The 19,896-nt window shown below is 37.8% G+C and overlaps 1 protein-coding gene and 1 non-coding gene across 2 annotated transcripts in view; one reads left to right on the top strand and one right to left on the bottom strand.

Annotated features, from left to right (window-relative positions):
- The window catches only part of WIF1 (WNT inhibitory factor 1), a 73,982-nt gene that overhangs the window by 10,082 nt on the left and 44,004 nt on the right, over positions 1-19,896 (top strand). The gene's annotated exons all lie outside the window — the stretch shown is intronic.
- LOC120365117 (U6 spliceosomal RNA) lies at positions 13,132-13,238 on the bottom strand. The gene has a single exon (XR_005580136.1). It is a non-coding gene; the product is annotated as a U6 spliceosomal RNA (small nuclear RNA).

Below are 19,896 nucleotides of genomic sequence, written 5' to 3'. Positions count from 1 at the left end.
CAAAGAAGTAGAAGATAGAAACAACTCAGGGAAATTTCTCTCCTCTTGGCTATGGAGAGAGTGGATTCAACATCTTGTAAATTTGTATTGAGTAAATCTTTGAGTATGTGTTGGGTAGGCAACAGTTTTTCCACAACCCTCATTTAACTCTTCTTTCTTAATAAACTTTGAAAAGAGTTTGCAATTAGTCTCAGCTCCAGGTTGGGGGGTGTGTGTGTGTGGGTGTGTGTGTGTGTGATGAGGGCATGGAACTATTAAAAAACTTCTTTTTGTTAGTATATAGAACTAAAAATAATTTCATTTTGTAATGGAGTCTAGAACTTTGAACATAACATAAAAGGGAGCTTAAATAAGGAAAATAGTATTTTAATTGGAAAAATAATTGACTTAGCATCTATTCTCAACTTCTACACTACCTTTTTAAGTACCAGGAAAAGTACAAGAAAAGTACAGAAATTAAAGTTGGCAGGTAATCCTTAAGTTTACAAAATGAGAAGCTGAACACTGGAAATGGATTTATTTGAAATAAGCTTGCATCTTCAATTATTTGATTTCCTTTTAAAACTGATTATTAGCACAAACTCTAAAGTCATGGGACTATTACTGGCCTTCCCTGTTTTTCTCAGCTAGACATATGAATGTCTGTCCTTCTGAACTGTACATTTTATCTTCTTTTTGGATTTCAAATCCGAAAGTATATAAATATGTGCATAAGTGTTCTTAGCTGAGTGATCCTCAGCAAGTAACTTAATTTCCTTCTTCTTTTGTTTCCTCATCTATCAATTGGGGATAAGAAGTGCTGTCTTAGGGTTGTTATGAGGATTCACTGAGAGATAATCTGTAAATTGCCTAGAAGGGTGCCTGGCCCAGAGTATATACCATGTAACTAATGACAGTAATAGGATACATAAAGGGTATTAGGGGGTGAATCTTTTAAAATTTGGCAACAAACAATACAATTTTGGAGAAGAGAATCTTTATGCTTTGATTTTTGAAAACTTGGAGACAGATCTTGTATTTGTATAAAGATATTACCATTAATGTTAAATGACTAAAGATGTTTTACTTCAAAGAGAGAATCATTATATTTTAGAATTTGAAAGTTTAGAGATAATCCAAACTGTTTTTCTTACAGATAAAAGTGTTGGAGCCTAAATGGTTTAAGTGACCTTTCCACAGTGTTTTGCCATCTGGCCCTGACCACATGTCCAGCCTCATGTCATCATCTCTCCCCTGCCCCCAGGCCCCCAATATTTTCCCTTCCACACACCAAGCCCCAGACTCATTAACATTTCCCAGAATGCACTTTCACAACTCTGGTGCCCCTGCCTGTAATAACCTTTCTCCCTGTGCCTTCCTTCCATCTCAGCTGGTTAAACAGCTTCACGAACATCCTTTGAGCTCTAGTTCCACTGTTATGTGTCTCCTTGGTGAAGCCTTCCTCTACTCCTCCGGCCCAAAGTAGCTGCCTACCATGTGCCAGGAGCTGTTCTGTGTTCTTAGAGCTTATGGCAATGTAATTGTTACTTCTTTATGAAATTTTTCATCTCAACATTTTGTTTTAAACCCGCAGGTGCTCTCTGTGTAACAGAAGCCCATTTGAGATCTTTATGTCACTCATTTCAATAGACCATTACTATACTTAGTAGGTTGGAAAATAAAGTTTCCCAAATTCATTGCCACTGATACAACTAAAGCTCATCCTAAGTTAGAACTCATCTTCGTTTAAAATGTGAATGATTCATTACACACTTATTACATATTTTTTTAAGAAATTACTCAAATTTAGGCAGAAGTCAAGTTTTGAGTTATCTCTTCATATTCGTCCAGTTTCTTCTTTGCCTTCTCTGGCTGTGTCTTTTAAGACACAGAAGAACAGAGTTGAAAGAGATTCCAGAGCTCATCCAACTCAGAGAGCTCAATCTTTCTCCAAAGTATCAATGAATTGTGATCCCTTTGCATCTGGTTGAACATGCCCAGTGCCAGGGAGCTCATTAAGGTGGAGTTTAAAAAATATTTTTGGGCTGGGTACAGTGGCTCATGCCTGTAATCCTAACACTATGGGAGGCCAAGGTGGGTGAATAACCTAAGGTCAGGAGTTCAAGACCAGCCTGGCCAATATGGTGAAATCCCATCTCTACTAAAAATACAAAAATTAGCTGGGCATAGTGGTGAGCACCTGAAATCCCAGCTACTGGGGAGGCTGAGGCAGGAGAATCACTTGAACCTGGGAGGCAGAGGTTGCAGTGAGCCAAGGCACACAACTGCACTCCAGCCTGGGCAACAAGAGTGAAACTCTGTCTCAAGAAAAACAACAACAACAACAACAAAATATATATATATATAGATAGATACAGATTGAGCTATATAGATATATCTATCTATTTTTTATTCATCAATCATATATATAGATCTCCATCTCAAGAAAAATATATATGAATCTATATATATATATGTATATATATATAGCAATCTATATATAGAGAGATATAGATCAATATATATATTTTTTCTTGAGATGGAGATCCATATATATAGATAAATAGATAGATAGATATAGACTCTGTTAATCATAGAAAGTTCGTCTTTATAGTGAGTCCAAATCTGTCTTCCCAGTATAACTTGAATGTCCCTGAACTCTACCAGTCTATGGGCTTACATTTGGAGACTCCTACCTTGCATTTATACTCTGAAGTGCTGACCTGTCCCCTCTATTGCTCATGTAGGGATTCTCCTTCATTTACTCATACTTTTCCCTTTGCAAAGACCAGCTGATTCTGTGAGTCCATAGAAGAGTTCCACCCATGCCATTCCTGAATGGAGACCTGACCCATGGTGCTACTAGTAAGAAGGCTGTTTCTCAGATCTGAGTGCAATCTGTCCATGCTTCTTAAGCTGTAAACACTCACGGGTCAAGCTGACATGTATTCTCTACAGATCTTATGACCTCAGAGCAGCTTGGGTAGAAATGGAGAAGAGTCTACCCCTTTCCTCATTTGGCATTGAACTTTGTCATTTGGTACCTAAAGCAGTGCAATGGTTTAGATGTAGTTTGTCCCTGCCAAAACTCATCTTGAAGTTTAATTGCCAGTGTGGTAGTGTTGGGAGGTGGGGCCCAGTGGGAGGTGTTTGGGTCATAGGGGCAGATCCCTCATGAATCAATTGGTACCACCCTCACAGTAGTGAGTGAGTGCTTGCTCTCATGAGACTAGATAAATTTCAATGAAAGTGGGTTCTTAGAAAGTGGGTCAGCCTCAGTGGATTAATTTCCATGAAAGTGGGTTCTTAGAAACTGGTTCAGGCCTTATCAGCTACACCCTGGTGTACTAGTTCAAGACCCCAAAAAATCCCTAATTTCTCTTACTCTGCACACACCCACTTGCCTTTCTGCTTCTCCTCCATGATGTGACATAGCACAAGGTCCTCACCAGAACCCAAGCAGATGCTACTACCATGCACTTGGACTTTCCAGCTACCAGAATCATGAGCTAAATAAACTCTTTAAAAATTACTCAGCCTATTCTTTTATAGCAACACAAAACAGACTAAGACAGACAGCATGCCTTAATATCCTGACCCTAACAAAATACACCAGTGTTAAGTTCCTTTAGCCCATGTTCCCCTAGAAATCAGGCCTGTTCCTTAGAGCCAGGCCTTAGAATCTTTCAGTACCTATGTGTACTTCTAACCTTTCCTGCCCCCTTATTTCCTAGGCAACTGAATAAACAAACTCCCCATTAGTGGGTCCCTGGCATCTCATGCATGCCAGTGGGTACCACAGATCACCAGAGACACAGCTGAACCCAAAATCCCAATTGGAGCTCCACTCCTATTATCAGTGTGCCTGGTCACATCAGTAATTCCTGATCTTCATCCTCTCCTTATCCTCTGGAGCCACTGGGAGTATATTTTAACCCCTTTCTTATTTGAAATCAGCCCATAGGCATTTGAGATCAGCTCCCATCCCCTTCAAATCATCTTTTCTCTATGATAAACACCCCTAATTTCTTCAGCTACTTAGTATATTCAGCTTTGCATTTTTTTAAGCCCTGACTCCTAAATACTTATCAAAAGTATAAAATTGTCACAGATGGATTTTACCAGTCTTTTACTCTTTATACTCTGATGAAAAAAGAGTTGATTGCTAGAATTAGAAATTAACTTACAGAATGTTAAAATCATATTTTGCTTTGTAAACCTTGCATTATGAACTAAAGAAGAAGAAGGGGTGGGTGGAAGGAGGAGGAGTAGAAGAAAATAGAGGAAAATCGCTAATGCTTATTAAATATTGCTCATTTGCCAGTCATGGTGCTTAATACTTTTCATCGTTGTCTAATTTAATTCTTACAACCCTATAAGATAAGCATTGCTGATATATTCATTTTACAAAAATGGCCACTGCATCGCAAAAAGGTTAAATAACTTGCCTGAGTTCACCCAGCTCATAGGTAGTAGAGCCAAGATGTACACTCAGGTAGTCTGACTGCAGAATCCATGATGAATTATAATTTGAGTTCTTTGAAATCAGGATCTTTCTGAATCTTCATCTGTATTATTTAGACATTCTGTTGCATGCACATGAAAGGTGTCCTTCTGTGTGCTGTCAAGGGTAAGTTTAAATAAAGACCCTGACTAAGAAGAATTCATACTCTTGGAGGAAGTTAAAATAGCATGGCTTCAGTAAATATTGGGTGCACTTGCTTGAATTGTCTTTTTAATAGGTCAAAATGCTTGAATTTTATATGATTTAACCTAATAATAAGAACTGGCATAAATTGGGCATTTACTGTCTGATAGCTGCTCTTCTAAGGTAATTTACATGGATTATCTCATTTAATACTGTACCAATTATATGTGCTGAAAGCACTGATCTTTTTGGTGATAGAGTGGAGTCTTACTGTGTCACCCAGTCTGGATTACAGTGGCATGAACATGGCTCACTGCTATGGCCTAGACTCAAGCAATCTTCCCACCTCAGCCTCCCAGGTAGCTAGGACTACAGGTATGCACCACTGTGCCTGACTTTTAAAACATTTTGTAGAGACAGGGTGTCACCAAGTCATTCAGACTTGAAGCCACCATCACTAAACGTATGAGAAGTTGGAGGCAGAGGGAAATTAAGTAACTTGCCCAAGGTCATACCTGCAACGTCACCTGCAAAGCCTGGATCTGAACCCTAGCAGTCAAATACCAAGGTACATGTACGTATGTACATATTATTTTACCTCTATATTATACAAGGATAGGCCTACCTGTGTACTCAAATCAATTTTTAAAAAGGCAGTTTCATGTGTATAGTCCTACCTTACAAGGCATATATCAAATCATCATATTCAAGATTTAGTTCAGAAGCCAAATAGAACCAAATCTGCTTGGCTCCAGACTGGCTAAATATTTTTGATTCCCAAAGTTTGAACATTTATCTGGTTTCTCAGTTACCTACAGGCTTGAGTTTAGAGTTTATTGCATGTCCTATATAGTCTAGAGTTTGAGGAAGTGTTCACTCATAAACTGAGAGACAAAGTATCAATTGGTACAGCTCTCCTGAATTAAAGTGAGACGTTGTTCTACTATTCTGCTAACAGTAATGATGCCGTTCATGCACTTAATCATTTAAAACATGCTTTCATTTATTTTATCTCATTAAGTTCATTCAGTCCTCTCAAAAACTGAGAAAAAATCATGCATTAGTGAAGCTTTAGATAACTAAATATAAGGAGTAACTCATAATTTACAGTAAGTGGCCTTAAGACATAAGTAAAATAATTCAAACCTGATCTTTAATAGTTGTGCATTTTTCTATAATGCATAAAAGATTTGTGTGTTTGTGATTTATAGAAATGCTTTTTCCTTTCAATAAAAATATATAAGGGCCCAGTCAATAAATACTATTTGAATAAGGAAACATTTTGAGTGGAAAATATAAGTGGATTTCCATTTCATTACATAGTGACTATAGAAATACTTACCCATCATCTATTTTTGTGTTCAATATTTTAGATATTTTTTGCCATCCATTCTTTCAGAAACTCTGTATATCCAAGGATTTTCTAGAGTGGTATTTACTTGGTTGTAGAAAGTTGTCCACCCAATATAAAATACTGCAAGCTAAGAGATGTGATTGATACCCTTTTGGGTGGGACAGAGGGCCAGGACTAGGGTACAGCAAGAAAGACATTCAGGGTGCTTATATGAGCCTAGGAATAAGTGCCTCTGTAAATTCACACCCTGAGGACCTTACCTGCCTAGTCCAAGGCCCTGAACTGAACATACCGGCAAAACATCATGTGTGATGTTAATTTTGTATGTCAACTTGACTGGGCCATGGGGGTGCCCAGACATTTGGTCACATACATTATTCCGGTTGTTTCTTTGAGGGTGTTTCTGTTTCTGGATGAGGTTAACATTTGAAATCATAGACTGAATAAAGTAGATTGCCCTCCACCCAATGTAGGTGGGCTTCCAACCATCAATTGAAGGCCTGAATAGAACAAGGCTGCCCCTCCTGTGGGGAAAGAGAACTCCTCCTGCTTGACTGCCCTCCAGTTGCAACACTCGTTTCTTAGGCATCTCGAGGGCCATCATACTGGAACTACACCATGGGCTTTTCTGGGACTCCAGCTTGCCAACTGCAGATTATGAGACTTGTCAGCCTCCATAATCATGTGAGCCAATTTCCTTATAAGGAATCTCGGTATATATCTCCTATTGGTTCTGTTTCTCTGGAGAACCCTGACCATTATACCATGTATTCTGTCTTAACTTTCCACCAGTGAGAGAAGTTACTATCAAAGAGAAGCAAAAGGCAGCACAGGTTAAATCTTGATCAACTAAACTCTTGAGGGCCTCAGTTTCTTCAAGTACTAAAAGGAAATAATTAACTTAGTTTTTATAATGGCAACAAAATGCAGTTGCACAATTTGTACAAAATTCTTGACACATAGTAGACACTGAAAAAGTAGGGCCTCTTCTTCCCTTTGTATTAATGAGCTGTTAGTGCTAGGTGAGAGTCATGAAGCCAAAGAAAGTTGGTCTGCCTAATCTCAAGCTGGGGGATATGCCGGCAAGAATGGTATCCCACTCTCTGAACTCAGAATGTCACACTGAGCTGACCTCAGGAGACCTGGCTCCCAACCTGGCTTCCACACCACCTATCTGAGCCCTCAGACAAGGTTTTTTTTTTTTTTTTTTTTCTTTTCACCTCTAAAATGTCTGTGATTTATGATTGGTCATTATCGTTTCTACATTGTTCTTAGTTTTGCATTTGAATTTAAATCACAGTAGAAAAAATAGTGTGGACAATACAATTACTTGTAACAAAAATAAAGCAAATTTTTAGCAAAATTAGCTTTTCAAAATACTGTTTACCAGATAAATGTTAATAAAATCTACTAAAATCCATTTTTCTGTTTCTTTGGAGAAGTATAGCATCTATTCTGTCTTAACTGCCCACCAGTGAGAAAAGTTACTATCAAAGAGAAGCAAAGGCAGCACAGGTTAAATCTTGATCAACTAAACTCCTTAGTTTTTGTCTGGTTTCTCTATTTGCTTGATTTCAGCATTTTCAATTTGACTAATAAACTGACTTTAGGAGTTATACTCTGAGGCTGGTAGACAGGACAGCTATATTATTAATATTTATCCTGTAAGTCCTCCTCAAATGGTAGCTTCTTTCTAGATATTCATGACATTTATTCCTGGCTTGGTTCTTTACAAAGAACTGAGAAATTGACTCTGAGATTTTTGTCTCTCTGTTACAAATTGAGGTTTTTACATCGCTAGTTGTCTTTGTAGTAATTATAACTTACAAAACCCTTTACTCACCAAGAACATAAACTGGACTTCATTAAAGTTTGCAGGGCTTAATTTTCTGGATATACCATTTATTTTTATGAATCCTAACTGAGTTTTAAGTTCATTACATTTTTCCATAATAAATTAGTACACCCTTAAAATTTTTTGGAAAATACCAAAAAGGAGAAAGAAGAATGGGAAAAGAGCATTCACATATAGTTAACTCACCTAAGAAAATTTGTGTCCTTTTTTTGTTTGTTTTTTGCTTAAGGGCAGTAAGGTAGTTTCCTGTGTTATTACATTCCCTGTAAGCATGGTTTTATTAAGTGGCTACGCAATATTTTGTGGTCTTTTATTACTTCTTTTTTGTATAGATGGAATCTCACTATGTTGCCCAGGCTAGTCTTGAACTCCTGGGCTCAAGTAATCCTTCCACCTCAGCCTCCCAAAGTGCTGGGAGTACAGGTGTGAGCCACCATACCTGACCCTATTCTGTGGCTTATTTAAGCATTCTTCTATTTAAATTATATATACACAATCCATATTAGGATTGCTGCCATAGGACTGAGTTCCAGAAGTGGACTTTTTAAGTCAAATTGCCAATCGTTCTATGGGTTCTTGGCACATACATTGGCTTGTAATGACTACTGCATACTTCTAGCAGAATTATATAAGAATCTCTTTTTTAGTATGCTTTCGTGGCTTTTAAAAAACCTTCCAAATGAAGCTTTCCAAGGAGTATTGATAATTGTTGATTTGTGCCTTTATTTTTGTTCAGTTAGGACAAGTTTTTCTCAGTGGGAATTTTATACTGTAGGGGGCAGTGGGAGATCAGTAAGTGGTAGGTGAGTGATCCTTCTCCCTTTTCATCAGAGCTGTTAAGATCCTTCAAGGTAAGAGGCTTTGCATGGGGATGACTATTAATTGTGAACATGGGACCCATCAGATAGACACTACATTATAAATTATACTTCTAGCCTGCAAATACAAAACTGGTAGGTAATTTCTAAAAAATAAACCAAGTAATTCCTTTTGAACATGGTAAGGAAGCATATTTTCTACTACTTTTAATGAATGAGCAAACTATTTTTATGAGTTTCTTTGTATGCTTCATATACATGTACACATGAATTTATCTATAAATATTTTAAAGTAACAGGGTTTGGAACATTTATTTTTGTATAAATACTTTAAAATTTTTAAAATACATTAAGTAATTTATTCTCCCAACATTCAGGGGTATTTTTTTCGTTTTCTTAAGGACAAAGTAAAGTGGGATTAGCAAGTAGATCAACTTCAAAACTTAAAGAGTTATTGTCATTACTGGCTGGAAAATAGCACTTTTTAAGAGAAAGAGTGCTATGTGTGCCACATTGTAAAAAAAAAAAAAAATGAGGAAACTGAGCTAACAAATATGCTCTTACGGGTGCTTACAAAACTAAAGACAAATAAACTTGCTAATCAGAGCTCCCAGAGCTGTATATCCAAGTGGAAGAAGAGGAAAGAATAGACATAGGAGAGTCTTTGGAGAAAGTACCCAGGCAGCCAAAGAACTGGCTTCACTTGAACCAGGAGTCTTGATATGTGAGTAAATACTCTGTGTTTTAGGCTTTGCAGTGTTTAACTTCTGCTGAATTTGCTCTCTATGGAATAAAACAGTTCAAGGTGGTGAGTGTGAGAGAAGAGGAGCCTGGTAGGTAGACACAAATTATTGTTTATGGACTGCTGGCCTCTCTGCTGCAGAGCATCTTTTGTAGCCACTTCAAAGCAGGAGCATCATGTAGCTTATTTGAGCAAAATCTGCTGCAGTGAACACACAGCAAACAGGAGGGAAATGGGCAGGTCTGATGCAGGGAAATCATTCTCAACTATCCCATTGGCTCACCCTAATTAAGATCATAAATTGGCTATCAAAAAATTTCTATACATTTTGATAACATCAGGAATTGATAAAGGCAAAGATATAACTCCAAAGAGATTTGTGCACCAAATTTCTAGCTTCGCATGTGTTTCTGAGAAGATTGCTTATTAGATCTTAGGTCACTAAGAGTACAGAACAATTATGCTGGGACTTTAAGACCTAAGACTATATTAAGCTCGTCAATTCTCTACCAGGTCTGTATGCAGAATGAGCTATATTCTCTTCCCAAATGTTCAGAACTGTACATTAAATCTTGGAAGAAATTGCTAAGGGCTTCTTTAGAACTCTAAACTCTTAGAAGGGAAGGAATCTTAAAGATTAGTTCAACCACCTTATTTTTCAGAAGAGGAAACCAAGGACTGGAACTGATGACCAACTTCCCAGAGGGAGTTAGCAACAGAGCTGGCAAAAGAGCACATGTTTTCTGACAACGAGGGCAGAGTTTTTCACTGTCCTTCAGTCTTAGGGTACAACATCACCATATCACAGTCCCATAAAATGTGGAAAGAAAAAGTTGCCTACAGTTTTTCAGTTTTTCTCTGGAATGGATTATGGGGAAGGCCATTGATCTGTTTTTGTGTTGTCCAGTACACACACACACACACACACACACACACACATACACACACACAATTTAATGTTCAATTTTGAGGCAGTAGCTGAGTGGGCTAGTTGCAGGCACTATTTGGTGACTTAGTACTGGCCAAGATCCATTTTGCCTAGCAAGTGCCCAGGACATGGTAGGTACTGAACAATAGCAAAACAGGAGTGGTTGGTGTTGGGGCCATTTGAGATCATGGAAAGCGTGCTGAGCCAGTCCTGACAGGGTGGGCTTTGGAAATGTTACTTAACCTACCTGGTCCTTCACTTCCCCATATGATCTCTTAGAATTTTTCCAGCTCTAGAGTGTTGTAACTATTATGATCTGCTATTTTCCCTTAGAAGGGCTTTGTAAAGACTGGCCTATTTACAAAGCTCTCCCAGATTCCTTATTATGGACATTCCAAGAGCATCAAAAGGAACTACAGATACAGAGTTTTCAAACAGAGTTGAAAAGTGTTTAATAGTCAGATAATATATATGTTTAAAAATAGTACTGTTTTTACATGACTTTGAAAAATTGGCCTGACCCTATGTTAACCTGTTTCTAAAAGTCTGTGTTCATAAATTGACTTCTTTTATCCGCAACCTGTGGGGCAGGAAAGACATTATGCTAGCACAACATGTACTAACCCTGGTGTGCTGTTGTCCTTCTCTTAATTTGTTTTATAACTTTGGCTCATTCTTGGAGATGAGTTCTTTTCACTAGAACCCCCCAGTTTTAGAATTACAACTCCTCCCCTCTTCCTCACTTCTTCCATTTAGTAAACATGTTTTTCCCCTATGATACTAGAACATTTAAAATTTTAATTTCCTCTAATCATATCACATGAAGTGATATCATACAACCAAAGAAAATTAAGGGAAGACACCAAAGACAGAAATACATAAAGGCAATGCTAAGGTAATTATACAAATGGCCACAGAAAGAGCTCTATGGAAAGATTTGCTCTCTGGGCAGGAGATAATTTAGAAATAAATGTTGAGGCAGGATTTGATTTTTTGAAACAAAGTGGTTTTGGAGAGATCAGGAAGAGTAACATAGATAAAAGTAACATGATAAGACTTGGAAGTGGGAAAAAGTAGGATAAAAAATAGGCAATGTGAGCATCTTCATATTGTGTTTGTCAAAGTTAAGTTAGATATTCTAAAAAGAATATCTAACAGATTCACTTCTGAGACTCATCTGAATAAAATACCACCCAATGTGTCACCAGGCTGACATAGTTTTCCACTTTGAGTGTGGCTCTTAAATCTATTGTTCAGCCATCCCCTAGAATGGTAGAGGCTAGATTTCCCATTTTATAACTATGCCATTTAGGAAGGAATCAATATCAATTTTGAAATGGAGGTAGATCTATCTCTATTGTTTCCTGTCCTCTCTTTTGAGCAAAGACATGAATTTACTATGGCATGGCTTGCATCTTGTGGCTCTATGTTGATGTCTACATTGTTCATCTAGCTATTGATAGAGCCATGAAAATAAATATTGATATTAACTGATGTACAGTTCTCAGACTTTAAAGTAAAAAGAGGCCCAGTTTTCAGAGCTCTTAGTTTCCATGCAACCACACAAATCATGAATCAGATTACATTAGCCTTGCTTATTTGGATACATTCAGTTTTTTCTATTGATCTGTTTCTTTTTTTACTTTAAGTTCTGGGTTACATGTGCAGAATGTGCAGGTTTGTTACTTAGGTATACAGGTGCCATAGTGGATTGATGCACCTGTCAATCTGTCACCTAGGTTTGAAGTTCTGCATGCATTAGGTATTTATCTTAATGATATCCCTCCCCTTGCCCCTGACTCCCTGAAATGCCCTGGTGTGTGATGTTCCCTTCCCTGTATCCATGTATTCTCATTGTTCAACTCCCACTTATGAATCAGAACATGCGGTGCTTAGGTTTCTGTTCCTGTGTTAGTTTGCTAAGAATGATGGCTTCCAGCTTCATCCATGTCCTTGCAAAGGATATGATCTCATTTTTTAGGGCTGCATAGTATTCCATGATGTATATGTGCCACATTTTCTTTATCCAGTCTATCACTGATGGGCATTTGTGTTGGTTCCAAGACTTTGCTATTATAAATTGTGTTGCAATAAACATACATATGCATGTGTCTTTATAGTAGAATGATTTATAATTTTGGGGGTATAAATGCAGTAATGGGATTGCTGGGTCAAATGGTATTTCTGGTTCTAGATCCTTGAGGGATTGCCACACTGTCTTTCACAATGGTTGAACTAATTTACACTTCCAACAACAGTGTAAAAGTGTTCCTATTTCTCTGCATTCTCTCCAGTATCTGTTGTTTCCAGATTTTTAATGATCGCCATTCTAATTGGTATGAGATAGTATCTCATTGTAGTTTTGATTTGCATTTCTCTAATGACCAGTGATGATGAGCTTTTTAAAATATGTTTGTTGGCCTCATAAATGTCTTCTATTGAAGTGTCTGTTCATATCCTTCACCTACTTTTTGATGGGGTTGTTTTTTCTCGTAAATTTGTTTAAGTTCCTTTCAGATTCTGGATATTAGCCCTTTGTCAGATGGGTAGATTGCAAAAATTTTCTTCCTTTCTGTAGGTTGCCTGTTCATTCTGATGATAGATTCTTTTGCCGTGCAGAAGCCCTTTTGTTTATTTAGATCCCGTTTGTCAAATTTGGCTTTTGTTGAAATTGCTTTTGGTGTTTTCATTATGAAGACTTCTCCCCATGCCTATATCCTGAATGATATTGCTTAGGTTTTCTTCTAGGATTTTTATGGTTTTGGGTTTTACATTTAAGTCTTTAATCCATCTTGAATTAATTTTTGAAAAATATGAAACACTTCACAAATTCGCATGTCATCCTTGTGCAGGGGCCATGCTAATCTTCTCTGTATCATTTCAATTTTAATTTATGTGTTGTTGAAGTGAGGACAATCTGTTTCTTTCCTTTTCTTCTTTATGTAACCTGTTTCCCTCTATTACAACTAGGACCCTAACAAGCTCACTGATATTTTCTTTAAAAATAGTCAAACTGAAGATATTCAAAAGCTTGATCTCTCTCCCCTTTGGTGTTAGTGGTCTTTGATCATCCTTTTTTTGTGTGTAAGACATTTGAAATTACCTTTACTAAATAAATGGACCATTGAAAATAGACTGATAAATAGTTATCATCTCTGCCTCTAGGAATTATCATCAAATAGAGGAGATGTGGGGCCAAATATCATATTTTTAATGCAAATGAGTACAATGAATGCATTGTGAGTCAGTAATCCTAATTTGAAAGCTACTAACATATTTACAAGAGGAAAAGTTCCATAGTGGCAGTAGAATCACAAGGATTGCTTGAACAGTGTTATTTTGAACTAGAGAATCTAGAGATGCACAAATTTGCTCAAAAGTAGCTTTGGTAACTTTCAAATATGTTTCAAAACAAAGAAAAATTCAAGCTGGGCACTAGTGGATCACACCTGTTATCCTAGTACTTTGGGAGGCCTGAGGCATGAGGATTGCTTGAGCCCAGGAGTTTGAGACCAGCCTGGGCAACATAGTAAGACCCTACCTCTACAAAAAAAAAAAAATACAAAAATGAGCCTGGTGTGGTGGCATGCACCTGTAGTCCCAGCTACTGCAGAGGTTGAGGTGGGAGGACGGCTTGAGCCCAGAAGATGGAGACTGCAGTGAGTCAGAATTGCACCACTGCACTTTATCCTGGGTGACAGAGAAACACCTTGTCTCAAAAAAAAAAAAAAAAAAGAAAGGAAGGAAGAAGAAGAAGAAGGAGAAGGAGAAGAAGGAGAGGAGAAGGAAGAGAAGAGGAGGAGGAGGAGGAGGAGGAGGAAGAACAAGAAGAGGGAAGAGGAGGAGGAGATGGTGGTGGTGGTGGTGAGGCGGAGGAAAATCCATGACAACAGGTAACAAAATTGACTAAGGTAATGATGGAGTGGGGAGTGGAGGGCAGTTATTGAAAAGGAAGAAACCAAGACACAAAAATAACTCCTTTGATGTGTGCCCTCTTTGTTTATTGCATTTGGCTTTATATATTCATCTCTCTTCAAAGATCTCATGTTTAGTCCAAAAAGATGGGACTAATCTTTCCTTGGATATCTTATTCTGTCATTAAGTGCTCGTTCAATTCAGACTTCTTTGTTGTCGCCTCAGATAGATTAGAAAATTCTGTTGGTTTTGTTTTTTTTCCATGCTTACTGCTCCTTTCTCCCAAAGCGAAGGCAATCAAGCTATGCTAAACACCCACATTTCTAATTTGCTAATAATGCAACTTCATTTAATCAGAGAGAGAAAGCAAATATAAACCCTAGATAATGTAGTTAATGACATAATGGCTTCCTAGCTAGGTCCCAGACATTTGAGATCTTCACATGACAGCATGCCTTTGCTAAATGAATATATTTTAACCTATATTTTAACAATGATTTGTCAGAAAAGTCTTTTTTTCCCCCAGATATATTTTTCAAAGCACACAAGCCATGCAATTAGGTAAAAAGTTACTGTCTTCAATTAAATTGCTTTACACAAATGACTGTATATTGGATCTGGGGAAAATATTTGTCCTTTTAGGCTTTCCAAAAATCCTGCCCTTTAGGTACTACACCCACGCTTAGGGGTCTGAAGAGTTCAAGGCTGACAGTAGCTGTGAAAAGTTTCACAGCCTTTTAAGAAAGTTCAGCAGCATGTTTGGGGAAGAGATATGTGTATTATGCAGGACCATTCGCTAATGCAAAGATCGTAACATATGGAATTCATAAAGGCCCAATTACAGAACCGTCACTGTTTGCCATGGTTTTAACTTATGTAAGTTATTGATTATACTTTCATGAGATCATAATCAAAAGGTTATTCTTTGGTAATGGTGTGTTAGAAGAGCTTTATCCTGAACTTCAAAGCCATCCTCTGAGCCTCAAGAACAAAGGCTTAGAAGTTTGAACCAGGGCCAGAATCAGTCTGTATGAGTTAACGACGTTCCAGAGCATCCAGGAGCCGAGTCTACCTATCCACGTGCGGGAACTTCTCTCATCACATCAGATCAACAGTCATCACTAAAAGATGACAGTTGATTCAACTTTAATGTGTCTGTGTGTGTGTGTGTGTGTGTGTGTGTGTATTTTTTTTTTTGATGAATCAGCTCGACTAACTATAGTGTCTGCTTTCATTTGTCATATAACCATTTATTTTGACTGTAAAATACTGTCATTCACTGTGCTTTCAGAAGAGAGTGATTATCATTAAGTAGATATACATCTAGGAATAGGAATTACAAGTACTCAAATATTTTCAGAAAATATTAGAAATCAAAAAGCTAATGTGTAACTTAATAAAAGTAAAAAGTAATGAAGGAGGGGTCAATTTTGTCCTAATATTCTGGCATGTTTTAAGCAGGCAAAACACACAAACAAACAAACAAACCAGACTGTGAGTTTGGCTAATGTTACAAATGGCAAATCTGCTGCCCCTCTTTTACTCTTAAAATCCTTACATAAATTATTACACCATAGAAGCAAAATGCCATCAGGTGTAATCACACAGAACCATCGTGACTTTCTCACAGCAGCTCCTGCAAACCTACCACTAGGCTGTTTTCTCTCTGGGTCATTGGATGATGGCTGCTCAGGCAGATCTTGGGATTTCTGTAGTCAGCCTAAGATAATAAAATGTCCTCTGATTACTTTAGTGCTAAGATTATTCTCATGCCCGTAATTAAAGTCTCCTCTTCTGTGTGGTAGTTAAAATTCTGACCTTTATTTAAAGTTAAGATTGTCCTCTCCCTTAACTGCAGCTTGATTGGTTGCAACATGGTTGACCCTTATCAGTAGGGTCTAGCTCCTCCAGGAGAGGGGTCATGGACAAGAGAGATCAGAGGTAAGAGGCAGATAGAGATAGGAGTTGATGTCGCCTACAGGATTTCCTCTTGCCCCAGAGGAGGTTAAAACTGATCTTGTTATTATGGACACTTTCCTGGGTTCCTCCTCTGGAATCTCCAGACAGCTTTGCCTGGGTTAAGGCATTGCTTCCCCTCGGGCTGCATGCTCATAACCATGGTACCCGTCCACTCTGGTACAGCCATACTGGCCTCTTCACTGTTTTCATGAATGTGCTAGGTATGCTGCCACCTGAGGGACTTGGCACTAAGCATTCCCTCTGCTCTTGTTTTCTCACTTTATTCTAATCTGTATTAAAATATCCCAGCCCAGTAGCCTTCCCTGTCTGTCCTCTCTGACACAGCAATCCCCTACCATATTCTTAATTCTCTATCATCTTTCTCTGCTGAAGTCTTCCACACAGTGCCTGTCATTACTTGATAAATTATAGTCCATTTAAACATTTCTTTAAAAATTATGTGTCTCCTCCTCTTCATCACATCAGAAGTAGGCTCCCTGAGGGCCTAGAGTTTTTACCTCTTCTGCTGACTGCTGCATCACTGGGGCCTAGAGCAGAGCCTGGCACATGGAAAGTGCTCAGTAAATATTTACTGGGTGAATGAATGAAAGAAGGCATGAACACATAAAGAGCAGCCAGATATAATGATTTACTCTTCTGTGTATATCTCAATTTGGAAAATATTTTGTACTTAATTAGAAATAATTTACATTTAAATCTTTGATCGGAGCTATTGGTTGAAATGGATTCCTAGGGTAAAAGGCAAGATCTATGAAAATCAAAATTGCTTTTGGAAATATAAGCACAGTAGACTTTAATCACAATATCATTTTACCTAGCCTGATTTCTTCTTACTCAAAATGTAATATAGGAAATTGGTTATATAGGATGGAATATTGAACTTAATTTAAACAGGAGCAGATACTCTTAGTAGTTAAGTTCAGACAAATATTATTATCAGAGATTCTCAAAGATAGGGACTAAGACTTCTTCTGTAGTTTTGCCTTGCATAATATTGGGAGATACATGGAGATGTCCTTGTATAATACTGGGAATACATACAGTGTAGAATGTATATATTATATATGGATTATATATAATACTTGCCTTACATAATACTGGAAAACACATGGAGATTTCCTCTCTCTGTCTTTTTTTTTTTTCATTCCTTCAAATTTTTATTAAAGAAGCTAGGTTTTTGCCCTGTAGAGTTTCCCATAGTCTGGATTTTAGTGATTGCATCTTTATGGTGTAGTTTAACTTGTTCCTCTATCCTCTAAATTTCTTGCAAATTAATAGTTTGATAAGACATTTCTAATTTGTTTTAAAGTTAAAGAAATAAGATAATTCTAATTTTGCCTATATGTGCTAACTTGAACTAGAAAAGAAAGATTGTTTTGGACTGTTTTCACAGCCTCTGCTTTCATTCTGAACCTTACTCCCTATACCCACAATGCATTACAGAGACTCTCCTTTGATCACACCCCTCCAGCTCTCAGCATCCAGGGATCTCCAAATTGCTTTTTTCTATAGGTACTGCCACTGCCTAGGGACTCCTGCTACCACACCACATCAGGAAGGGACTTTATATTGATCCTGTGTATAGTAATTAGCATTTGTTGAAAGCTTACAGTGTGCCAACATTTGCACCTACTTTACATGCATTATTTAATCCTCACAACAGCATTGCAAAGTAGACACTGGCTTTCTTGGATTCCTCAAGTTTGCCAGAGTCCTGCCAGAGCTTACGCATCTGACCTTTCTTCTGCTTAAAAAGCTCCCCCTCCTTTATCTGTTTAACCTTTGCTCATTGAGCAGATCTCAATTCTGCCATCCTTTTTCAAGCAAGCTGTTCCTGACCCCCAAGATAAGCCAAAATACACATTCTCAAAGAAACATGTACTTTTTTGAAGCCCTTTATGACAATCTTAATTTTTTACTTACTTGAATGACCAGCTCCTTTCCAGCCTGCAGGCTCCATAAGGACAAATACTTGGTCTGTTTTTACTCAGCTTGGCATCTCAGGCACACACAATGCCTAATGCCTGGCACACTCCATACATATGTGTTGAATGAATGTGAGGCTAAGCCTGTACCCAAAGCCAGCTGGTAAATAGTAGAGTTAGAATTCAAGCCAAGCTGGTCTCACTCTAGCCCAGATTTCACCCACGTTCTCCCCAGCCTCGTGACCATTGTTATTTGGACTGCTGGCTCTCTCCCTTCAAGAGCCAGCTCTGGACCAGCTTAGTCTCCCTTTTTGGCCACCATTCCCATTTCCTGCTGACTGTTGACTGGAACCCAAATGTCTATCTCTCTGAGCCAAGGCTTTGCAAGTGTACTTGAGCTTCTGTTTCATTGAAATTCAGCAATTTCATGACTTGAATGTACACTGTAAAAAGTGACGTACCTATTTTTTTAAACTATGACTAACTTAACCCAAAGATTGCATTCATTTTTTAGAAACATTTTTTGAGCCACAAAAAATAGATTAGACACTTGAGATTCAAATAAGAGAAATAATCCCTTCCAATGAGGAGAGTTTAATTGGGGTAGAAGGTAGGGGAAGAAACAAGAAAATAGATTTTTGCTTTAAATACAATTGTAAAGATGAGGAAAGGGCGACAGGAAAGAAGCATCTGTAACAGGGGCAGTTTTACCAAAGAAAGGACATTTCATCCAAACTTAGAGAGATAAGTCAAAGTTTGCCTTGGTGGACAAGGGCAGTGAGTGGACTCTCCAGGCATAGAGTATGAAATAAGATTCATGGTGGAGGCTGGTGGCTTAGTTAACTTGAAGCTTGCTACAGCCAGATTAAAGACCTGTGAGGCAGGATATGGGAGAAGAGGCTGGTGGGCAGAGCTAGATTTAAAGTTGTACCTAAAGTCTTCATTGTAATAAGAAATCATTAAGGGTGTTAAGTGGGAGTGGTGATATATTCCAGTTGGCATTTAAGAAGAAAAATTGGATGATGGTGTAGATTGAGAGTACTGAAGGAATAAATCTGGAGGACATGAGTTCCTAGGGAGGTAGGTTAGCTCACAGGAGCATGAAGGAGAAATGTCTGAATTTTGGTAGTAACATGGGAAGGAAAAGAAGGAAATAAAGCTGAGAAATCAATGAGAAGTTGTGGAGGTAGTTGGTGAGAAAGAAGTTAGGAGTCTAGAAAAACCACCAAGTTTATGTCTTGGGTAATAGGTATATTATGCTTTCTTAAGGAATACAAGTGAAGAGCTTCACTGGGAAGATAATGAGTTTGTCCATTATCTTTCCAATGTTAAGTCCAAAGGGAAATGTCTGGTACACAGTTGTTAGTAGGAAGGTGAATACTGGAGATAAAAAAAACTTGGACGCTAATGAAATGTAGGGGTAATTTGAAGTCATAGAAGTAGATAAGATGCCCTCAAGAAGAGAACATAAGCTAAAAGAGCAGACTACTAGCAGACTAGTGGCATAAGCCAGAAAATCAACACATAAGACAATGGTTCTTAACTTTTTTTGAGTCATAGATTCTTTTGAGAATGTGAAGAAAGCTAGGGCCTGCTCCCCCAGAAAAATATTCATATGCATATGAACATCAAAGCTATGAATTCTCTAAGAATGCATAGACCCACATTCAGAACTCTCTTTTTTCTGGAGTTGCAATTATAGAGAGAAGAGAGTGTAAAAGTGACTAGAGAAAGTGATTAGAGGAGAAGAAG

Source organism: Saimiri boliviensis, chromosome 7, assembly GCF_048565385.1.
Source record: "Saimiri boliviensis isolate mSaiBol1 chromosome 7, mSaiBol1.pri, whole genome shotgun sequence".
Lineage (NCBI taxonomy): Eukaryota > Metazoa > Chordata > Mammalia > Primates > Cebidae > Saimiri > Saimiri boliviensis.
The sequence above is the reverse complement of the archived record's forward strand: the minus strand, read 5'-3'. Positions and strand labels throughout refer to the sequence as shown.